Source organism: Cetorhinus maximus, chromosome 1, assembly GCF_964194155.1.
Source record: "Cetorhinus maximus chromosome 1, sCetMax3.hap1.1, whole genome shotgun sequence".
Lineage (NCBI taxonomy): Eukaryota > Metazoa > Chordata > Chondrichthyes > Lamniformes > Cetorhinidae > Cetorhinus > Cetorhinus maximus.
This window is the reverse complement of record NC_135879.1, coordinates 9,794,962-9,819,121: the sequence shown is the minus strand read 5'-3', so window position 1 is coordinate 9,819,121 and position 24,160 is coordinate 9,794,962. Positions and strand designations below refer to the sequence as shown.

At 44.4% G+C, this 24,160-nt stretch overlaps 1 protein-coding gene across 4 annotated transcripts in view; it reads right to left on the bottom strand.

The window, feature by feature from the left end:
* The window catches only part of LOC144680711 (alpha-synuclein-like), an 88,785-nt gene that overhangs the window by 5,478 nt on the left and 59,147 nt on the right, over window positions 1-24,160 (bottom strand). The gene's annotated exons all lie outside the window — the stretch shown is intronic.

The window sequence follows — 24,160 nt, the reverse complement described above, 5'->3', positions numbered from 1 at the left end:
TCTTTATCGTTTTGCTCCCAAGCACCACCCGTCCCCCCACCCCACCCCCACAAGGGCCATCTCTCCCTCGCCCCCACCAATCACTGACCTTCTATCCTGCTTTACCTGCTCCACCTCCCTTAAACAGTATAAAATCCATCACATTTCTACTTCTCTTTAGCTCTGAAGAAGAGTCACACGGGACTCGAAACGTTAACTCTGTTTCTCTCTCCACAGATGCTGTTAGGCCTGCTGAGTTTTCCCAACATTTTCTGTTTTTTTAATTTCAGATTTCCAGCATCCGCAGTGTTCTGCTTTTATCTTAGGTTAGAGAAACCCTGCAGTGAGATGAATGCTCCTACCAATAACTTTTAACAATAAAATTATAAAACCAACACAGCAACTTTTCTTCTCTCATTCTTCTCTTGCTGGTCCTGCTTTCCTACCACTTTCTTGCGCCCATCCTGTTCCCATTTCCATAGCACCGCCCATAGGAGCCTAAATTAGGTGTTCAGGCCCTGGGCCTGGGATGTTGTTTTACTAGAAGTCTGTGACAAAACCGGACACTAGCCCCAGAAAACCATGTCCCTTGCTTTGAGTCATGTCTCCAAAGGGAACCTATCAACCCTTCACTGGTCAATAGCTCCATTACTGCTACACTATGGAAGTAATGGAAATCTGGAACCCTCTTCTCTGAGGTTAGGTCAATTGTAATTTTAAAGACTGATACCGATATACTTTTATTAGGTAGTGTATTAAGGGATATGGGACCAAAGCAGAAAATGGAGTTAAGATACAAATCAATTCTGATCCAATTGTAAAGTGATATAGGTTTGAGGGGCTGAATGGCCTCCTTCTGTTCCTATGCTTTTCGCATGTGGCTGTCTGCTATTGACAGAATCTGGTGAAATGCACAATTGTGGCACTGGCAGGAGGCTGAGGAGCTGATAAATCAGTTGTCAAGCTCTCCATTAAGCAGCAAGATTCTGGTTAGCAATGGTAAAATGATGGAGAGTAGTCAGTCAGGAAGGCAAGAGCAGTTGGCAAGATATCAGTCAATTGACACTGGCTAATGAGTAAGCAGCACAATTGGCAGGTTGCCTGGTTCTGGCAGCAGGAAGCACATGGATGGGGCAGGAACGATCTGCCAGTTAGTCACCATCTCAACTGCATTAATCATCCAGCAAGAAATTGGATACATAATTGATGATTATGTATCCACTTTTGCTTCCCTTCCCACCCAAAAAAGTGCCTACACCTCATGCAAGGCCTGTGCAAGGGTACTAGGTGCCTCAGTGAACCTTCAGCCTTGCGCCTCTGCACCACCCCCCTCCCCCTCAATTAACTGTCGAAAATGAATATTGTGCATTAGAATGAATAAAAATTCTGATTATAGATTTATTTTACAAGTAAAAGGAGAATATTATGATGCTGATTGTACATTCTCATTGTTCTACACTTTTCACAGGACATGTCCTAGAAGAAATGCAGATTGTAATGAGTAATGCAGCTCACACGATGTAATACTGTGTGTTCACGCAACAGTTACTGGATTTTATGTGCTATTTACACAATCAATCATCATTACGATGGAGTGGGCCTGATTACATTATGTTCTTATATATTATTTACTGGATCACAGTTTTGGGTCCAGATGACACACAACTAAATTATATTTATTATTGTGTTTATATTGCAGAGACAGGTGTACTGGAAGGAGCTGTGCAACGCGTTCTGGCGACTTGGTGTTCTGGAATTCCCCCCATCTATTGTTTAGATTACACTTGTTCTAGAGTTGCCACCAGTCCATTCTGGCTAATCTAAAGACCAAAGGACCTGCTTGAATCTTGCAGACAGTACTGGATTCTGTGATCTTGCACATGTATTTCTCCCATTCATTGGAAACTCTTTCGAGTTATCAACAGTCACAGATTGCAACTCTTTCGAGTACAATCACAGTTCTTGGTTTCCGGGAGTGGGACACGAACCCACAACCCCCATTCATTGGAAGGTGGAACAATAGACACTTTAATGGAACAAGGCCAATTATTCACCAAACTGCTTGACGTATGACTGAACAGAGGAAAAAGCCAAATTGCTTAAACTCCGTCAAAGATTGTCTCAACGAGCTGCCAATCAAAACTGCTACCCTCTCACTTCGTGGAGTTGGGGCCATAGCAACATATTGGTTGGAATTTAGTGCCCTCCCACGCGGCGAGTTTGGTGGTGGAGGGTGCATTTAATCAGGTGGGAGGGTGGTGGGTGGGGACCAAAAAGGCAGGTTTGCATTTATAGAGTGTTTTCACAACCAGTGGACATCTCAAAGCACTTTACAACCATTGAAGTTCTTATTAAAGTCTGGTCACTGTAGTTATGTAGAAACAGGCAGCCAATATACACACAGCATACTCATCCAAACAACAATGTGATAACAGCCAGATAATCTGTTTTTGTCACGTTGAGGGATAAACATTGGCCAGGACGCCAGGGATAACTCCTTTTTTATAGCTTTTTTTTTCGAAATTGTACCATGGGACCTTTTACATCTACCCAAGGAGGCAGATGGGACTTTGGTTTAACATCTCTAAATGATGGCACTCCCTCACTACTGCACTGGAATGCCAGCTTAGTTTTTTGCACTCAAGCCTTGGAGTGGGACTTGAACGTTGTACCTGGAACACAGTGACTCCAAGGCAAGAGCGCAACCAACTCAGCCACTGTTGACAGTCTGCGGGAAATGGAGGAGCCATACCAACACTAAGCTCTATCTAACATGTACTTTCACAGAATCACAGACTCTTAATGGCACAGGAGGAGGCCATTTGGCCCATCATGTCTGCACCGGCTCTCCAAATGAGCATTGTGACTTAGTGCCATTGCCCTGCCTTTTCCCCGCACCCTTGCACATTGCTGCTAGCCAAATTGATTCTGTCCTTGAACCCTCTGGGATATCCTCTTTCTCCAGCACTGCAATGCTCTCCTTAACCAATACCACCACCCCTCCTCCTTTCCTATCTTTTCTGAACACCTTGTACCCGGGAATATTTAACACCCAGTTCTACCCTTCCGTGAACTAGGTCTCTGTTATCGCCACAATATCATATTTCCACATGGCAACCTGCGCCTGTAACTCCCCAATCTTATTTACTATACTCTGTGCATTCACATACATGCATAGTAATACTGATTTAGATTTTGTTACTTTCGCCCTTACCCCCAACTTTACCTATTAACTTTCTATTTTCTATTCTAGTGCTGTCTGCCCCTCCCAGTATTTTGTGCACGCTGGTATTCCTCTGGAATATTTTTTCTTGGTTCCCACACCCCTGCCGAGTTAGTTTAAAACCCTCCCAACAGCACTAGCAAAATGCCCCACAAGGAACTCAGTCCTGACTCTGTCCAGGTGCAACCCAGCTTCTACAGGTGCCATCTCCCCCAGAGCCAGTTCCAATGTCCCAGGAATCTAAAGCCATCTTTCCTCAACCATCTTTCCAGCCACGCATTCATCTGCCTTATCCCCACTGACAAGTGGCACTGACAGCAATCCGGAGATTACTACATTAGAGGCCCTGCTTGCTAATTTTCTACCTAGCTCCATAAATTCTGAATGCAGGACCACATCCCCCTTCCTACCTAAGTCATTGGTACCGATGTAGACCACAACCTCTGGCTGATCACCCTCCCCCAGAAGAATATCCTGCAGTCACTCTGTGATTTCCTTGACCCTGGGATGCCACATACCATCCTGGAATCATGTCTACGGCCACAGAAACGCCTGCCTGTTCCCCCTAAGCAATGAATTCCCTATCACTATAGCTCTTCCTTTCTTCATCTTCCCCTTCTGTACAGCGGAGCCGCTCGTGGTGCCACAAATCTGCTCTGACTGCACTCATCTGAGGATCCAGTCCTCTCACCAGTTTCCAAACCGGAAACTGATTTGTGAGCGGGACCCCAGGGGAATCCTGCACTACCTGCCTACTTCTCTTGGACTGCCTGGTGGTCATCTATTCTCTCTCTGTCTCCAGGCACTTAAGCTGCGGCGTGACCACCTCTCTGAACGTGCTATCCATGTAGTTCTCAGCCTCGCGGATGCGCCACAGTGACTCCAGCTGCTGCTCAAGCTCCGAAACCTGGAGCTCAAGTTTCTGCGGCTGACAACACTTCCTGCACATGTGGTCAGCTAGGACACCAGTAGCGTCCATGACTTTGCACTTATTACAGGACAAGCATTCCACTTGACTGAGCTGCCCTGCCATGTCTTAACTCTACTTTCCTTATGTTAACTTCATCCTACTTTGGATTATTCATATTACTTTATTACATATAAGAAATGCACATTATAATAAGTAATGCAGCTCGCACAATGTAATACTGTGTGTTCATGCAACAGTTACTAGATGATTTTACGCGCTGTTCACACAATCAATCATAATTACGATGGAGTGGGCTAGATTAAATTATGTTCTTTGATATTATTTACTGGTTTGCAGTTTTGGAATAGTCATGTACAGGTGTAAATTTGTAAAACTGTTGCATAAACAGAATGAGGAATATAATATGAAATTTTGGGAGAGATTGTAATTTAAATACATGGAAATCTATATATATGTCAGTATATGGGGATATATATCAGTAGATCTAGACCATTCATTCCCACTGCTGAAGTCTGTTTGCACACTTAAGAGGTTTCATGAATAGTTCATTCAGTTTTTTGCCGCCACCACCCCCCCCAATGCTTTACCGCCCACCGCCCCCCCAAATTTTGTTGCTCTAGGTGATCGCCTAGTTTGCCTCATGGTTGCACCAGCCCTGACCACATAGGCTGCAGCAGTTCAAGAAGGTTGCCCACCACTATCTTCTCACGGGCAATTAGAGATGGAGAATAAATGTCGACCTTGTCAATGATGCTTATATCCCATGAATCAATTTCTAAAAAGACATTTGCCCTACAGTCCTCACTGAAGTGACCTTTCTTCTTGTATAAACCTACACCGTGTCATTTGTCAGCTCCCTGGCCATGTATGGAATTAGAATGAAACCCGATCCCATCATTGCTTGGTGCCCATGCAGAAACGGTTGTGTTTTGGGTCTTTGACTTTGATATTTTCTCATGTTCAGAGTCACCAACTACTTCTGTAGGCGGATATTGCATCCCCTACGACCTTGAGGGCATTTTATTCTTCCCAATATCTGGGTAAACAATACAGTAGTGGGCTCCCAAGGATCACAACGGAGAAGCTGTATACTTTACATTGACTACATTGCTGCCACCAGGTTCACCTCTCTTTGATCAACCAACTGAAATATTCTCTCTATCAGATCAAAACTAAGGTTCTAAGCTGACAGATATCAAAGCAAAATCCTGCAGATGCTGGAGATCTAAAATAAAAATAGAAAATGTTGGAAAAACCCAGCAGATCTGGCAGCATCTGCAGGAGAGAGAAACAGAGTTAACATTTCGAGATCAAATGACTCTACTTTGCAACTCTTTCGAAGTTCCGGAGAGGAGGCATATTGGATTTGAGATGTTAACTTTGTTTCTTTCTCCCACAGATGCTGCCAGGCCTGCTGGTTTTTTAAAATATCTAAACTGCCCGATGGTTTATTTAAATAGAACAGGTAAGTGAACAGTATAGCGCATAAAACTGTGAATTACATAGAAATTACAGCACAGGAATAGGCCATTTCATCCAATCAGCCCGTGCCTTTGTTGCACACAAGTCTTCCTTCCCCTCTGTTTCATCTAGTTTGATTAGCATATTCTGCTATTTCTTTTTTTCTCATGTATTTATCTAGCTTTCCCTTAAATGTATCTTTCCTATTAGCCTTAACTACTCCTTATGGCAGTGAGTTCCGCATTCTAACCGGTCTCTGTGTAAAGATATTAGTCTATCAATTTCCTATTGACTATCTTATACTTTTGGCCCATAATTTTGGACTCCTCCACAAGTGGAAACATGTTATCCACAAAGTAAACGTATTACTTTACTCTATCAAACCCCAACATAAACTTAAAGGTCCCTCAGCCTTCTCTCTTCTACAGAAAAGAGACACAGCTGTTTCAGTCTTTCATGACAGTTGTAACCTTTCAGTTCTTGAATCACCCTTGCAATTTTTTTCTGAACCTTGTAATTCTTTTCTGTACCATCGCCAGTGCCTCTATTTTCTTTTTATGTATAATATGGAGACCAGAACTTTGCACAGTACTCAAATGTGGTCTAACTAGGGTTTGGTACATGTTTAGCATAATTTCTCTCTGTTACAATTCTATTCTATCTCACCAGAAATGAACACCAGTGCTTTTTGTTTTTTTTAAGCATTTATTAGCCTACTTTTTATGATTTGGGTACCCGTACCCTTAGATCCCTTTGCATCTCAACCCAATTTGACTCTTATTTTCCTGGGAATGTGTGGCTTTGTAAGTCAACAAATGAAGGAAAACTCAAAAATGTGATGAAGAAACAGAGATCTGATGTCCCAGGGAAGCCCGACAATCCCTTCACAGAGCTCATTACATCTGTGGACCTCAGTCTGAAAATCTATGGGATATCCAAAACATACAATAGAACTCTAAATTTATAGATGTGTTGGAATAGAAGAGTGTACTTACTTGGGGATTAAATGGTTTATAATGAGGCATTCCATACAAGGACTACAGAAAAATGATGATTGATGGACAAGTAAGACTCTGCCCATTCCATACTTTCATATCAGTACAATTATGACCAAGAAATTCACACTAAAAGGCTCACCCTCAGAGCTGCTCAGCATTAAAAAGTTTCAACTGAAAGAAACGCCTCTGTGCCAAAAGAGTTTCTTACAGTTGATAAAATGTAAAAGAATCCAATCTTTCAGAGTCAATGCCCTTTCAATTATAACCATAAACAACTGAGACTTGGCTGTCTGTTCATACAACCACAAGTGGGACGAAGTTTAATTAAAACTAATATAACGGAGACGTGATCTCCACATTAGAGAATATACTATAGAGATCACACAGCAAATAGAGGCTCAGAATACTTCAAATCATCATCGATGTAAAGCATGCTGCTGTGAAAATTAAATACAGAATCTGATAGCTCCCTTAATTAGTAGAGATCACAGCAGGCTCCCAAGGACATCATTAATAACCTGTAAAGGTACGATAACATCATTCTGTTATCTGCAGGTCACTGCATTAACATTTCACAAGGTGAATGCCTTCAAGCCATTGTATTCTTCGCTCTTTCACATGCTAGGATTAAGCATTTACATATGTTGCCATTATTTTTGCATCTTTGCAGTACAAATTGAACAAATTCCTCACAAACTAAGAAGCTCAGTAGTGCTGCATTTTAATTTGACAGCTCTTAAAAATGGACATGTTGTAAACAATAACAAATACTGAATAGGTATGCAGAAGGCCATACCTCCGACGGTGGGTTCAGGATGTCACTTGAATCACTCAATTTAAATTATGCCGTTTAATACTTTCCTTTTAAACTTTTCTCTATGGTTAACTGTCAATGATCACTTCAAAAAGTGAACTTTGTGTCCCTTACCCACTGGAGCACACCTTTTACGAATAGTTTCCAGTTAAACAATAGCATTGCCCAGGATCATAATGAAGACCTATTGCTGTTTCTTGGTAACTGAAATGTATCACGTGTTGCTGCATGCATTCTCCTCTCATTACTGAGGATGGACAGAAAAGCACTCTATAGACACACATGGGAGCACACTGTAGAAAACCTCAACAAAACTCATCCCAAGCTATCAGGATTGATCAAAGAAGTTTCCACTCTTCAGTCTTGGGAAATGGTAAAGAAGAGACCTCACTGATGTAGAATAAATAATACTAATAAAATGACCTCAGAAAATTACTGCAAGGTAATTCAGTACAAGATAACACCTTTAAATTGGTGAGAAGTAACTTTAAAATAGGTATTAGAAAAAAATCAGCTCAGCTAAGGAGGTAGAGTGAAAGGCATTAGGGTCATTCAAAACACTGTTTAAAAGTAGTGAGTCCAAATACAAGAAGGATGAGCTAGAACGGGTTAAATGGCCTTTCCTTGACTTTTTCTTATCTTCTGCAAAACAAATAGAACTGGCTTCAGTCACACTGGGCTGAACTTTAAGTGCCCCCGGTGGGCATGTTTCCCGTGGGGTGAGTGGGTATTGTAAAATAGGTCGGGTGCCCACCTCCCCACCCACCTTTACACCCACCCCCGAGCTCACCCCCACAATATGAAGGATGGGCAGGTGCCATATTTAAATAAGTACTTAAAATCAATTAGGCTTGTTATCAGGCCAATTGACCCTGATAATACACTGCCCACGCCATAAAACGGCTGGTGTGGGCAGCAGGGTGGGAGCGGGCAGTCTGATTTTTTTTCCCCTATAATGGTTAAATGGCAGGAAGGAAGGGGGTCTAGCACTTCGGGCGCTGCCTTATGCCGATGGCGTGGCAGCCACCTAAGGCCGAACCCCATTTTCCTTCCTACCCACTCGCTCTCTTAATTCCACCCCCTCCCCTAACTTACCCAAACCTCCCAGGCCCAAGACCCCAGAATCATCTGCTCCAGGTAACCATCTTCTCCCGCCGCAGTGAGGGTGACCCCCACCCCCCGGATGGTCCTGGCCACTATGCGGTTAAGAAATAGATCAGCTCTCTTGGCTTGGTGCGAGGAGCACCCTATCCAAAATCCCACTTTCAACCAACAAAGGCCAGTTCAAACCAGTTGACCCCCCCCAAACTAGGGTTAAGAACCACTAAATGGAAATTAGAGAGCAGATTATGATACAAAACATCATTGAGAGACACTTCAAAATTACGTCAGAGTTCAATACAATATTGGAAGTGTTAAAAATTCAAATACTAGCCAAAAGGTAGCCCAGTTCAGATCGCTTTTGATTCTGTTTGCTGCAGGGCTATGGGAAGAATTTTGCCCTTGGCGGGGGGTGCCTGGCAGGGTTGGTCGGGAAGCCGACCATCAACTGCCTCAGGGAGATGAAGAGATATGAAAAAAAATTTTAAAAAATAAAATGTAATGAAACATGTCTCTTCATGTGACTGTCACATGAGCAGGGACATGCTATTCATGAAAAATTAAACTGTTTATTGTATTTTTATTTGCTTTTGGAAACCTCATCCCGCCCGTGGATGAGGTTTCCAAAATAATGCAAAGGCCGCTTGGCATTTTCGCCTGCCCGCCAACCCACAGTGAAAAATATTATTTAATTAATTACTTAATGGCCTTAGCAGGCCTTTTAATTGTCGGCGGGCACACGCCCGCCCACTGAGCGAAAATTTCTGCCCTATATTAAAGATATCACCATTTAGTTTATGGCTCAGCAGGTAGGCACACAGTGGGTAAATGAATTGAACATTGTAGAAATGCGAAACAAAACAGAAAATGCTGGAAAAACTCAGCAGGTCTAACAGCATCTGTGGAGAGAGTAACAGAGTTAGCGTTTTGAGTCCGTATGACTCTTCTTCAGAGCCCTCTGAAGAAGAGTCATACAGACTCGAAACGTGAACTCTGTTTTTCTCTCCACAGACGCTGTTAGACCTGCTGAGTTTTTCCAGCATTTTCTATTCTTGTTTCAGATTTCCAGCATCCGCAGTATTTTGCTTTTCTCTTATTGTCGAAATCAGCCCAGGTTGGTTCCCCATTCAGACTTGAGATAGCTGATCTTAGTCAAGTGTCAAGAGGGTTATTACAATTGCCCTCAACGTCCCTGGGCTGTAAAGAAAGAATGGAGGAAAAGCCAATAATTGCTGCTAACAGTGAGTAGGATAGGACAGAAGCAGTGGCAACTTGCATGAGACACTGGATGGTCAGACACTCTTGGAACTGCACCCCAAGATGAGTTAGGGCTTTTAGAAAGAGGACAACAAAACAAAACAATTCAGAATCTAGTTGTCTTGCATTTTAGGCCTGCAATGGAAAGAGCGAAAGGCATTCCAGGTTTTAGCGATTGAAATTATAGGAGCCATTTATCCTCCTGCATTGTGACTGATGCAATAAGATTCTTGTTAATAGTCTTGGTTACTTCCCGCAGTGACAAAGAAACTTGTAACAGCCACCTATATCCTGAATATTTTGTTGCTTTGGCCTGAAGGAGAAAAGTTGAGACAAGGAGGTAAGGGAGGCCGGTGTTGTTATGTTGATGTATTTATTAAAAAAAATCATTTAGAAACTTAGAACAGACTGGAATTTTAGTGCAGTACTGAGGGAAAGCTGCTTTATCTCGTGTCCTCTTTCTTTCCAATGTTAAACCGCACATGGCCAATATAAAATATCCCAGGGTATCATTCCAAGAGCAGGGGTGGGAAGTGGACTCTTGTGGTGGGGCAGTCAACATTCATTTTTCAATCACCACCACCACCACCAGCACAAGAGTAACTGTTCATTTATCTGGTTCCTGTTTGTGGGATCGTCCTGTGCTGCTTGTTTAGCCCACATAACAACAGTGAGTGCACTTCGACGTGCTGTGAGATATCCTGAGGGGAGAACAAGGTGCAATATGACTGCACGCTCTTTCTTCCATAAATCAGACTTTGCCTCAGTCTGTTCCAATTATTGACTTTATGGCATTTGAAAGCAAAACTGTCGAAGTAATTGAACCGTGAACCTGCCCAAATCTACTTATGTATGTCCCCGAGAGAGTTGTAATACACAAAGCCTGTTATTCTCAGGCCCAGAGGGAGCACTGATTAGGGACTAGCAGGGGAGCTTTTTAATTAAGTATTTATTCAATTCAAGTACTCTACCTAACAATTAAAAGTACACAAATGAGACACTTTAGATAAATTTCCTCATTAAGATTCTAAGAAATAGTATTGAACAAGTTTTATGAAAATAAACCTTGTTGGCCCACTCATTTAAAGCCCATTGCTGGTGGGAATCGTGTAGCGTTTAATGCGAGTCCAACTCGAGTTTCATTTTAATGACACACTGGGCGGGATTTTCCCTGTGGGCTACTGAACCCTGCTGTCAGGTTCAAATCAGGGTCAGAAGCCCGCGCTGTGTGGGGAAACAGTCAATCAATGTGATTTGCCCCAGAGCAGCCAATTAATGGCCAGTGGGCAGGCTCGGTGTCCAATTAAGGAGGGTGAGTGGGCTCTCAAAGCTGGAGAACCAATAAGAGGCCCCCCCAGCTTAAAAGCATCAGCAGAATGCCATGGCAATTAAGTGAGGGAGAGGGCACTCCAAAATGGAGGTGCCGTCTCTTCAACTTTTTAATTCCGAAATGAGTGAGACCTGAAATGGGCCATCACAGAGGAGAGGAGAGGAGAGGGGAGGGGAGGGAAGAGGAGAGGGGGTTCCCTCCATAAGGTGGCCTTTGGCTGCTTCAGACCAGCAGGCAGACAAGGCCTCTTAAGAGCAGCTAGAATCCCAATCAGCCTCCGTTAACAGCCCACAACAGGCCTTCAATTCGGACAATCGGCAGCCCAGTGCTTGTGGTAGCCCTGCTGTTTCCAAACCACACCCCCCCCACACCCCCACCTCCAATCCCGCTTCTGGAAAATGGCCTGGGAGGAGATGAAGTCAGGAACCAGCTCACAGGCCGGTGGCATAAAGTTCTACACCCTCCCCATCCCTGCATTTCCGGCTCCAGCCGGGTCTAAAAATCCAGCCTCATATACTGAAAATGTGATTTGAAAGAACAACTGCTTGCTTCACATGTCCAGGCAACATTTGGAAATCAATAAGTCACTGATAAACTTGACTAATCTGCAGGGCTCATTGGGTTTAAGGTGTTAATCAGATTTATGTCTTTGGCATTGTTGACTTAATATTATCAGTTAAATAAGGGGAAATTATTTCCATTGACAGGTAGGTCAGTAACCAGCAGATACAGATTTAAGATCATTTGCAAAACTATTGGTACAGAGCTTGCTTTATGTTGCAAGTTACTATGGTCTGGAATGCGCTGCCTGAAAGGGTGGCGGAAGCAGATTCAATCGTATCTTTCCAAAGGGAACTGATACTTGAAAAGGAAACATTTGTAGGGCTAGGGAGGAAAAGCAAGGGGAGCGGGGCTAACTAGATAGCTCATCAAAAGAGGCCCAGCCATGATGGGCCAAATGGTCTCCTTCTGTGCTGTGACGTTCTACGTTTCTCAGCTTAAGCACCCCAAAATTTGAGGAACGGTTCTAAGGCATTCAGTCAGGTGTCATCTGCTTAATTCCATAAGGGCATCGTGCACAAACTAAGACATGGTGTAACATTGTAAGGAAAACTCTGATGACGACAGCAGATCATGCATTCACGGAACAGACTGACAAAGAAAACAGGTTAGTTTACATTGCACCAATTATAAAAAAAAACAGCATGAATATCTGAGTAAGAATGAGTTCGGAGGCTGCAAGGATAAATAAAAGTGGGGATATCTGATCCCAGTCTGAAGTATGATTAACTCCTGCAGTACTGAGACCAGGGCCATATTGAATACAGCTGGTCCAGGATATACGATTTGACAGATATTCTCATGTTGCTTTGTTGTGAGACAGAAAAAACTCAGCAGCAATTTTCCTCTGGAGGTGGAATGGGGTGGTTTGGAGAAGAAATTTTGCTGAGTTTCATCCACTTCCTTTTTGGTTCCATGCTTTAGCAGACGCGAGCATGCTTCTTGGTCCCTGGGGCACACAGCGGAACTCAATGCCCTTCCCCGTGGAATTTGGTGGCTAGGGAGCATTTAATGGGGAGGGCGGTGGTGGGTGGGGACCACGCCATCTTCTCACCTCCACCCTGACCAAGTCTGTGGCAGGAAGGCCAAGGATGCCCATCCTGCCCGATCGCTAATCAATTGCCCACTTAAGGGCCTCAATGTCTACGTAAGGGCACTATCCCGCCACTATTGGTAACTGGTATTAAACCAGTGGCAGACAAGGGACTCCCAGGAAGCACAATGAGCAAACCGAAATGGGATTTATTGAGGGCTCCCCAGGGGTTCGTCATTCAAAGGCACTCAGCTGCCGACCACTACTGCTCCCCACCGCTACCCACTCCTCACCATCACTCACCTCTGGCCTGGGATCCTACCAGCAGCAGCCACCACCTGCCTGGTGGCACTGCCATTCAATAGATTCACCATCAGCTCTCAGCGGGCAAGACTGCCCCGAGATTAAAGGCCCTGGGCATGAAAAGGTCTGCCGCTGTCCACTGAGTACCCGAGTGGTCTTCAGATTGGCAGGTCTTTCCTAACAGAGGCGGGGCTCTCGCCAGCCCTCCAGATGGTGTGGGTGGGACCCATCACCTCCATTAAATTGCACAAAATGGGGACAGTGGAGAGGAGAAACCATCGAGGCGGAGCCAGAGTGTTAAAACTCTGAGACTGGAGACATATATCCCTAGCAATGTGAATAATGTGATTCTGGGGCATGTAGAGGGGTTAGCAGGATGAGCAGGATCTGCACCTGAATGGTGAGGCCTAAAGCGCACCCTATACTGGGCCTTGGGCCTCATTATCAGGCTTTGGAGCTACGGCCACCTAAATAGGCATCCCCAAATATTGGGTGTTGGAGCTGATCATTGGGAAGGCATCCCCAGGTAGATTGCCAGTGAAACCCAATGGAAGACTGAAGGCAACTAGGGATTGGCAATAAACGCCAGCCTTGTCACCAGTGCCCAAAATCCGACAACAAATAATAAAAAAGGTCAAAATTCCTTCATCTATTGTGTGCACTTTCACTGAGGAGAGGATGGCATCATTTTCAAATGCAAGGCTTTAGTCTTGTGCCTGGAGAAGGCAGAGGGTGTTGCTGTTCAGGCACAACACAGGTCAGGTGCAGCGTCAAGTAGCTCCTGTCTCAATACGGTGCCTCTTGCTTGACCAGCTTAGAAGTTCCATTTCCCAGGTATTTGTGTAATCCCACAAGTGCTGAATGTTCTCATTTTCTGAGCAAGCAGCTCACATCAGCCATGGAATTGTCAAAATATCCTGTCATATTTCCAGGAATGTGACTCATCCTTGATGCACAAGTAATCATTAGTTTCTCCGTGCGGCCAGGCGTAGTATCAGCCCCAATGCCACACAGGAAGCAACAATCCGTCACGCCTGGTGACTGCTTACACGCTACACAACCAATGCATTGATTCAATTAGTCCCACTGAGGTTGGCTTAAAATAAAAGAGCCATTCCGATGAAATCAAAACTGCTCAAAACGTCTGCTGAGGCCTTCCACCACAGGCAGGTATTTTTAATAGACCGCCCATATTAATTATCCAATAACCTTAGAAAAAATAAGTGCCTTCAAGGCAGCATTGATTTCTCCGGCAATAAGGCACATTTAAAACGCCTGAGGCCGCAGCAACATTCAGGCACCTCATCTGCTACGCCTACCTTGGCATTTAACTCTCTCTGTGAAAGATTGGAATTGGACATCGACAAAAAAAAACAGCACAACATAAGGCCCTGCCAAGCATTTTTCTGAAAGTTGCAGCCTTGCCTTTCAGTTTCTCCACTGTTAGAATTCCTGGGCAGAATTTTGCCCTCGTCGGGGGCGGTCAGGAAGCCGACTGCCGCCCACGATCGAAGACGGACCGCGATTTCACGCTGACGGGCCAACTAAGTCTCAGTGCTGTCTGTGTGGGGCAGGGGGGTTGGGGGAAGAGGGCAAACGCGCGAGTTCACCCATGCCGCAGGTGCGCGTAGGAAAAGCTCCCTGATGCACAGAGCTGCCTCGGGGAGATGAAGATATAAAAAAAATGAAGAATTATAAAATGGTAAAAAAAAATGTCCCCTCACGTGACTCTGTCACATGAGCAGGGACATGTTCTTAATGAAATGTTAAAATTTTAATTTTATTTTTATTTGCTGTTGGAAACCTCATCCCGCCCGTGGATGAGGCTTCCTAAAACGTGCAAAGGCCGCTTGGACTTTTCGCCTGCCCACCAGCCGTAAGGTTGGACTGGCAGCGAGAAATAACATTTAATTGGGACTTTAATGGCTTTAATAGGTCTTTTAATTATTGGCGACTCCCGTGTGCGCCAGCGGACCGAAATATCACGCGAACGCGCGATGATGTCGAGACGCTAGCCCGCCCGACGAGCATAATATTCTGGCCCCTATGTTTTTCTATGGGTGAAGTTAAGTGTACAGAGTACGGAGTGAGGGGAGCCAGTGCTGGAAAACTGAACCATGACTACAATAGTCACAGCTGGGCAAACCATCCCTTCAATTTCTCTCTACTGAAGTTACAACTACCACTGTACACTGAACAGGCTAGGGGATATGTTCCCTAGAAAAGACTGATGGGTCAGGGGTCATCTGATAATAAAAGGGTTTGATAGGGAAGAAGTGGAGAAAAATGGTTTCCATATATTGGGGAATACCAAGATTAAGGATCGTAATACAAGACAGTCACTAATAAATCCAATAGGGAGTTCAGGAGAAAGCTCTTTACTTAAAGCATGGTTAGAATGTGGAACTTGCTGCCACAGTTGAAGTGAATAAAATAGATGGATTTAAGGGGAAGTAAGAGAAATAAACAAAGGAGTAAGGAATTTTCTGATAGGTGAGATGAAGAAGGTTGGGAGGTTGCTGGTTTGGATCATAAACACTGGCGTAGAGGTTTTGGGCTGAATGCCCTTTGTCTGTGCTGCGAACTCAACTGAAGTAAAATAGTTATAATTTCTTCAAAACCTCATTTCCCACACCAAACTCTGTCACCACTCCGAGTAAGATTCCAAAACATGCTGAACGGCTTGAGCACCCTTATTTGGCAAAAAGTTCCCATTTCATTTTTTTAACGTCCACCTGAACTGACAGACGAGGCCGCGGTTTAACATTTCAGACAAACAATGGCACCTCTAGCAATGTAGCACCAACCAAAAGTGTCAGCCGAGATCATACCCTCAAGTTTTCAAGCAGAGATTGAAGGTATGATTTTCATCACTGGAATGCAAGCGCATCACTGAGCAAGATCCACTGTTCATCAGCTCTCCACCTGAGGAGATCAGAGTATCCCTCCAGATAGGTTGGAATTCAACTCTGAGTCAAACCTTTTTGCAATGATATGATATTTGTAATGTAACTACATTGATCAAGATCATAGGTATGAGAGGATCTTATCTTCAGACAGATTTATACAGTGAACAAATTACAAGGGAATACTTTTACAACTCATTTCTACCCAGTAAGAAAAGAGAAAGACCAACATTCCAGACATCATTTCTGAAGTAATCTGGCAAATAATTAAGGCGGCTAACAGAATGCTATCCTTTATTATGAGAGGGATTGAACATAAAAGTAAGAATGTTATGCTTCAGTTATACAGGGCATTAGTGAGACAGCACCTCGAATACTGTGTGCAGTTTTGGCCTCCTTATTGAAGGAAGGATGTAAATGCATTGCAAGCGGTTCAAAGGAGGTTTACTAGATTGATACCTGGAATGAGTGGGTTGTCTTGTGAGGAAAGGTTGGACAGACTGGCCTTGTTTCCACTGGAGTTTAGAAGTGTGAGGGGTGTTTGACTGAAGTGCACAGGATCCTGAACGGCCTTGACAAGGTAGACATCGAAAAGATGTTTCCTCTTGTGGTTGAATCCAGGACTAGGGGACAGTGTTTTAAAATTAGGGGCCACCCTTTTAGGACAGAGATGAGGAGAGTTTTTTCTCTCAGAGGGTTGTGCGACTTTGGAATTCTCTGCCTCAGAAGGTGGTGGAGGCGGGGTCTTTGAATACTTTTAAGGCAAAGGTAGACAGATTCTTGTTAGGCAAGGGAATCAAAGGTTATCAGGGTTAGATGGGAATGTAGAAATCGAAACACCAGAAGATCAGCCATGATCTTATTAAATGGCGGAGCAGGCTCGAGGGGCCGAATGGTCTACTCTTTTTCCCATTGCTTATGTTCTTATGAAATGGTAGAGAACAAGAGCTGGCAAATTACAATCCTAAGGACATAAGAAACGGAAGCAGAGGACCATGAAGCCCATCGAGCCTGCTCTGCCATTCAATATGATCGTGGCTGATCTTTGGCTTCAACTCCCACCTACTCCCCGTAACCCTTGATTCCCTGAGAGACCAAAGATCTGTCTATCCCAGCCTTAAATATAGTCAATGATGAAGCATGCAAACCCTTGACGACAGAGAATTCCAAAGATTCACAACGCTTTGAATGAAGAAATTTCTCTTCATCGCAGTTCTAAATGATCAGCCCCTTATCCTGAGACTGTGCCCTCTTATTCCAGATTCTCCAACCAGGGGAAACAACCTGTGTGTGTACCCGATCAAGCCAATTAAATTTTGCATGTTTCAATGAGATGGCCCCTCATTCTTCTAAATTCCAGTGAGTTTATAACTCAGCCTTTCATCACAGGGCAACCCTCTCTTCCCAGGGACCACTCGATAATGAACCTTTGTTCTACTGTCTCCAATGTAAGTATATCCTTCCTTAAATATGAAGGCCAAAACAGCACGCAGTATCCAGGAGTGGTCTCACCAAAGCGTTATATAGCGCAAGACCCTCCAAATTGCTTGCTGTACCTGTATGCTCATGTTCAAAGTCCCTTTGAACATGAGCATTATCAACATTTACAAGCTTCATGCCTTTTAAAAAATATTCTGCTTTTCTATCCCCATAACCAAAGTGAATAACCTCACGCTTTCCCACAATATACTCCGTCTGCCACCTTGTTGCCCATTCACTTAAAGGGCCAGGTTTTCACTTCCAAGGCAATTAGCTTGAGTTGGGAAATTTCCCGGCTCGGCACACCCACCTTGGGAAAAATCCCTGAATGACACGCTTTTCATTTTGGGGGTGGTGGTTGGGCGGGGAGGGGGGAGGGTGTGGGATGCAGTCAGGCTCACCGCCCCCAGATGCAGATCAGAAGCAGCCAGAGGGCTGGTGAGTGCTGAGCGGGGCTGGTTAAAACGCCTGCCTCAGTTCTCTGGGATTCCATCCCAGTTAAGTTAAACATTAGGCTCTTTATCCCTCATTCCTCCTCAAGCCTCACCCATTTCCGATGCCTACACATGCCAATCCATGCCCCCCAGCCCGCCCCCAAAGGCCTCTCATACTCCCCGGCAAGTCTCCGAGATCTGGTCACCTGGATTAAATTCCACCCAGTGAGTGAGGCTTGTATGGGGGACCAGGTAGGCACTTCACCGCCTTGGCTTAATGCTGACATAGTTGCTTCAGCATCAAGCCACACTCTAGAGGTCAAGAAGATGTTACTTCAAGGCATCATCTGTCATCTCAGGTAGGTAGTAGAGATCCTATTTCTCTATTCAAGGAAGGGGCAGGGGTCTTGGCCAACATTTATCTCTCAACCACATCTAAAGACAGATTTATATGGTCCTTAACACATTGCAGTTTGTGGGAGCTTGCTGTGTGCAAATTGGCTGCCGTGTTTCCTACAATCACCTTCTCCTCCACCACCACCTTCTCAAGAGGAATTGGGGATAGGCAATAAACGCTGGCCTAGCCAGCGTCATCCATATCCCATGAATGAATTTTTTAAAAGTGGCTACATTCAAAGTACTTCATTGTCTGTGAAGTGTCTTCGGACATCCTGAGGTTATGATGGGAGCTGTATAAATACAAATTCTTTTTTCTTGAAGTTTAAAAATCGGAAATTTATGGTAGAAATTTCTCTCCTCCACCCACTGTGTGTGTGTGTGGTGGTGGGGGGGGAGGTGGAGAGAGATTTCTTCTTTTGCAGATCTGGACTTACCACAAATAAATGTTTATCCTCACACTGGCATAACCAAGGCAACCGTTTGTGTGTTCCCATGATGATTAATGGTTGAAACTCCACATTTTCCTCTCAGCTCTGTAGCAACAATACCCAAAAACTAGGGCAGGTCAATGGAAGGATAAATAAAGGAATGAGGCTAGTTTGAGATAAACAAGTAAATACAGCGGCAGAATCTTCTGCTCTCTCTGGAAGGGTGTTTGGAGGTGAGGACAACATTTAATCAGGTGGGACGTTGGCGGGTGAGTACCCTGCTGCCTTCCTGCCTCTGGCAAAATTAAGTCCAGGGAAGAAAGGCCCCTGGTTGGACTTGCCACCCCGCTGCCTGTTGAAGCCTTTAAGTGGACAATCGATGACCACTTAAGGTCTTCCTACACCGTAGCTGGTATTAATTCAGCTGCAGGCGGCCCTGTCACCACCTGGGGGACATGATAAGTAGACCTGTGTATACTGCTTATTGTCTCCCTGGTTGTGGGGGTTGGGTGGTGAGGGGTGCTGGGAAGTCCCTCGTTCAAAGGCACTTAGTGTCTGGTCAAGGGACCCGGCATCGGTAAGGGGGGTGGTGTGTGTAATGAGGCCCACGCCCCTATCCTGCAAAACTCTTCCTGCCATTAATTACCTCTGGGCCTGAATCGCTCCGTGATCCTGGGCATCCGGTGGCTATCATTCCGGCAGCAGCCACTGCCTTCCTAGTGGCACCACTGAGCAAAACAGTTGCCGGCCTTTGATTGGCCCAGCAGCTCTTGGCGTGCGGGATTTCCCACCCCCAAGATCCTGATCCTGCAGAAGGCTCACAGTGGCCTCTCAACTACCTTGATTGGCGACCATTCAATCAGGTCAGAGCTGATCTGTATCTCAAACCCATTCATCCGCCTTTGTTCCATATCCCTCAATACCCTCATACAACAAAATTTACTGACCTCTGTCATGAAATTTTAATTGATCCAGCATCCGCATCGAGCTGTGGAGGCTGCGGGTTATTGAATATATTCGAGGCCTAGTTAGACAGATTTAATCAAGGGCTGTGTGGCGCAGGCAGGAAAGTGGAGTTAAGGCCACATAGTGAGCCATGATTTTAGTGAATGATGGAGCAGGTTCGAGGGACTGAATGGCCTACTTCTGCTCCTATTTCTTGTGATCTTATGATCCACAGACTTTGGGGAAGAGAGTTCTAGATTTCCACCTTCTGAGTGAAAACATTTCTCCCTGATTTCACTCCTAAGTGGCCAAACTCTTAAGGTTATGCCTTCATCTTCTCTTCATTTGCCCTATCAAATCACTTTACATACTTTGATTGGATCAATAGAGGGAAACATTGTCATGGATCAAAAGCAGAAGGAAAATGGCAATTTTGCAAAATGAGACAGGACATCATTACTTCATTAATTACTTAATATGCTATATTACGGGCAGAATTTTGGGACGGCGAGCAGGGGTGGGGCCCGCTTGCCGATGCATAAAATGATGCGCGATGATGTCGGGCGTGTGTCCCGACATCACGGCGATATTTCGTTTGGCGGGCATGCGTCGGAGTCGGCTGCGCGCCCGCCGAAATGTCAACGGCCAATAAAGGCCATTAAGAAATCAATTAAAGCAGTTTAGAATGCTGCCCGTCCATGTAAAATGGCGGCGTGGACCCGATCAGGGGTGCCAATCGGATTCACGCCCGCCCCCGCACAACCCCTCCCGATGGGGTGGGGGGGGGAATAATTCTCCCCTATGTGTCGGGCTAAATTCCCTGACTAGACCAAAACTTGGGCGCTTGTCCAAGAGTCATTCTGAGATTAAACCCACTAGCTCACAATTACAGCATAGTTGGTGTTCTTCTGTTTACACAAATAACTACCATACATCACTCATGGTTTACAGGTCTATGATGCTGGCACAAGAGCCCTTGTAAATGCAGTGTTAGTGACATGATATTTTATAGCTCCTATTTTATACCCAGTAAGAGCATCCAGTCTGCTCTTTCCCCATTACTCTGACAACATGGTGCAACTTCAAATGAGCTGCATCGAGTGCACTTGCATGGCACTCCCATCAGTTATCCTCTGTCCTTATAGCCCCCTTGAGCATGACTGTCCAAGTGGCACCAATTAGAGTAGAAGTTAAGAGTAGTTTGTTTTCTGTGGCAGGTTCCCACCTGCTGGGAACTGGATGGGGAGAGTTTTAACTCACTTCACTTAGGACCCTTAGCAAGCAGCAGTGGAAGTGGTGACCACAATCTTTAAAACCAGAAAAGGAAAGCAAATCCATGAATCAGCCTAAAGACATAGCCAATAGATAGCCAGACAGAATTCAGTTCTCTTTGCCAATGCTTGTTCAACAAGATCTTGCATTTACATAGTGCCATTAACGCATTAAAGCATTTCAGACAAAATTTGACACCAAGCCACATGAAGAGCTACGAGGAAAGGTAACCAAAAGCATGGACGGTTGCTAATGGGGGCGATGGAAATCAGGGATGAGCAAGAATCCAGGATGGGAGGAGCAGAGAGATCTCAGAGGTTTGTAGACCTGGAGGAAGTTAGAGTTAGGGATGGGTGGGGCCAGCTTCAAGTTGGGCTGTTCTCTTTGAGCCCTGAAAACCTTCATCACCTCTTGAAGAATTTGTATTGGTGTTTTAATACACTGATTGATTCTTTCAGCACAGGAGGCTATTTGGCCCTTTGTTACTGGGCCAGCTCTTTGAAAGAGGGATCCACTGCTCTGCTTTTACTCAATTGGTCTGCAAATTATTCCATTTCAAATATATAGGCAATTCCCTTTGAAAAATTACCACTGAATCAAATGAAAGTTGAAGTTTAATGACTCATTAATAATGACTTTAATGCTAATTAAAGAATTAATTGCTCGTATTCTTGAGGGACCCTTCCCCCAAATTGAAGTGCTATCATTCACGCCCCTTTAAAAAGGTAGGAATCCTTCTGAGCTGAAAATGACTCCACAAATCAGCCTCATATTTCTGTATGGTTATTGAGTATTCAGCTGGTCACGTAAGGTGTATTCTTAATGGAAAGCAAACTATTGAATTGCTCATAAATATGAACAAGAGATAATTATTCCCTGAATAAATAGCCTTTGGCTAAAGGCACAATGACATTTCTCAAGTTATAAAACAAGCCACTTATGGAATAAAATAACAGCAGAGAACACTGGAACAGAGCCAGAGTCTGGATTCAGTTCCGAATGCAGCCAGGATAATGTAAATCAGCACTTGCAAGTAGAATAACAGCTGCAATCAATGGGGGAATATTTCTCAAGAACTGTCAAGAAGACCAGGATATAAGGTAGATGTTCCATTGATCATTAAGCTCAGTTAACATGCCATTGAAAATGAACAAATTGGACAGATGCATCAAGTCCAGCAGATGTGAAAAACTTCAGGAAAAGGGAGGCCCAACCCTTGTCTGAGGTCTCCTTGGGCTACCTTAAATTCAGTCAGTTCCTGTTTAACTGCATTTGGGGAAAAAGTGGCCTATGTGCAGCCTAACCAGGTGTTCTTAAAGGGACCACTGGAGGCTGCTGTAGTGGTCTCTTACAGTCTGCTGCCAGCATATATGTTGAGGGTCTCGATGTCCTCATGAGATCTGTTTCTTTGCTGTCTATGCTAGATAGCAATAGAGGCAGATATTTCATAACGCTCAGCAAAAATTTATCCCGGTCACAAAGAAGGACTTGATGAGAAGGATGAACCACCCGTGGTTAACCAAGGCAGTCAAGGAGAGTATCCAATCAAAAACTAAGGCATACACAGCAGTGAAAACTAGTGGTAGGCCAGAGGATTGGGAATTTTTTAGGAACCGGCAGCAGATGACTAAAAAGCTAATAAAGAGGGAGAAAATTGATTATGGAAGTAAAATGGCAAGAAATATAAAAACAAACAGCAAGAGCTTCTAAGGGTAAATAAAAAGAAAGAGAGTAGCTAAAGTGAGCGTGGGACCCTTGGAGGATGCGACTGGAGAATTGATAATGGGGAACGGGGAAATAGCAGATAATTTAAACCAATATTGTGCTTCAGCCTTCATGGTGGAGAACACTATAAACATCCCAAAGATATCAGATAAGCAAGGAGCTAATGGGAGGAAAGATCTTGTAACAGTCTCTATCACAAAGGACAAAGTATTTGACAAACTAATGGGACTAAAGGCAGACAAGTCGCCAGGACCTGATGGCCTGCATCCAAGGGATTTAAAGGAAGTGGCTGCAGAGATAGTGGAGGCATTGGTCGAAATATTCCAGAACTCACTGGATTCTGGGTGGGCCCCAGCGGATTGGAAAACCGTTAATGTGACGCTCCTGTTCAAGAAGGGAGGGAGACAAAAAGCAGGAAACTATAGGCCAGTCAGCGTAACATCTGTTGTTGAGAAAATGTTAGACTCCATTATTAAGGAAGAAATAGCAGGGCATTTAGAAAAGCTAAACGCAATCAAAAAGAGTTAGCATGACTTTGCGAAAGGGAAATCATTTATGACAAATTTGCGAGTTCTTTGTGGATATAACAAGTAGAGTTGTTAAAGGGGAACCGGTAGATGTAGTGTGTTTGGATTTCCAGAAGACATTCGATAAGGTGCCATATAAAAGGTTAATGCACAAGATAGGAGCTCACTGCACTGGGGGTAATGTATTACCAGGGAGTTTAAAAATAGAGAAGTCTTGATACAACTGTACAGAGTGTTGGTGAGGCCGCACCTGGAGTACTGTGTACAGTTTTGGTCCCCGTATTTAATAAAGGATATACTGGCATTGGAGGCAGTTCAAAAGAGATTCACTAGGCTGATTCCTGGGATGAAGGGGTCGACTTATCAAGAACCTCTAAACAGGTTAAGCCTTTATTCATTAGAGTTTGGAAGAATGAGGGGTGATCTTATTGAAACGTACAAGATTCTGAGGGGGCTTGATAGGGTGGATGTTGAGAAGATGTTTTCACTAGTTGGGGAATCTCGAACTAGGGGACATCGTTACAGAGTAAGGGGACACTCATTTAAAACTGAGATGCGAAGGAATTTCTTCTCTCAGAGGGTAGTGAATGTTTGGAATTCTCTACCTCAGAGAGTTGTGGAGGCCAGATCACTGAAAGTATTTAAGGAGGAGGTAGATAGATTTTTGGAATATCGGGGAGTTGAGGCCTGGGGCAGATCAGCCATCTTATTGAATGGCGGGGCAGGCTTGAGGGGCCGAGTGGCCTACTCCTGCTCCTATTTCTTATGTTCGAGATATGCTAAACAAGATATTGAGAATGACGAGGGTCCTGGTTGAACACAATTACATGAAGTTTGTTATTAGCAACAACTATATACAGCTCTGCACAGGCCTTGACCTAGCCTGGGTCCTACATTTACATAGGCTGATTACTTGACTATGTGCCTGACTCATATACGTAGGGCTGAATTTTACGTCTCTTGGGCGGGAGCGTGCCCAACCCGATCAGGCGTGAAATAGCATGTGATGACGCCAGGTTAGCGTCCTGTCGTCATCGCGCACTCATGCAATATT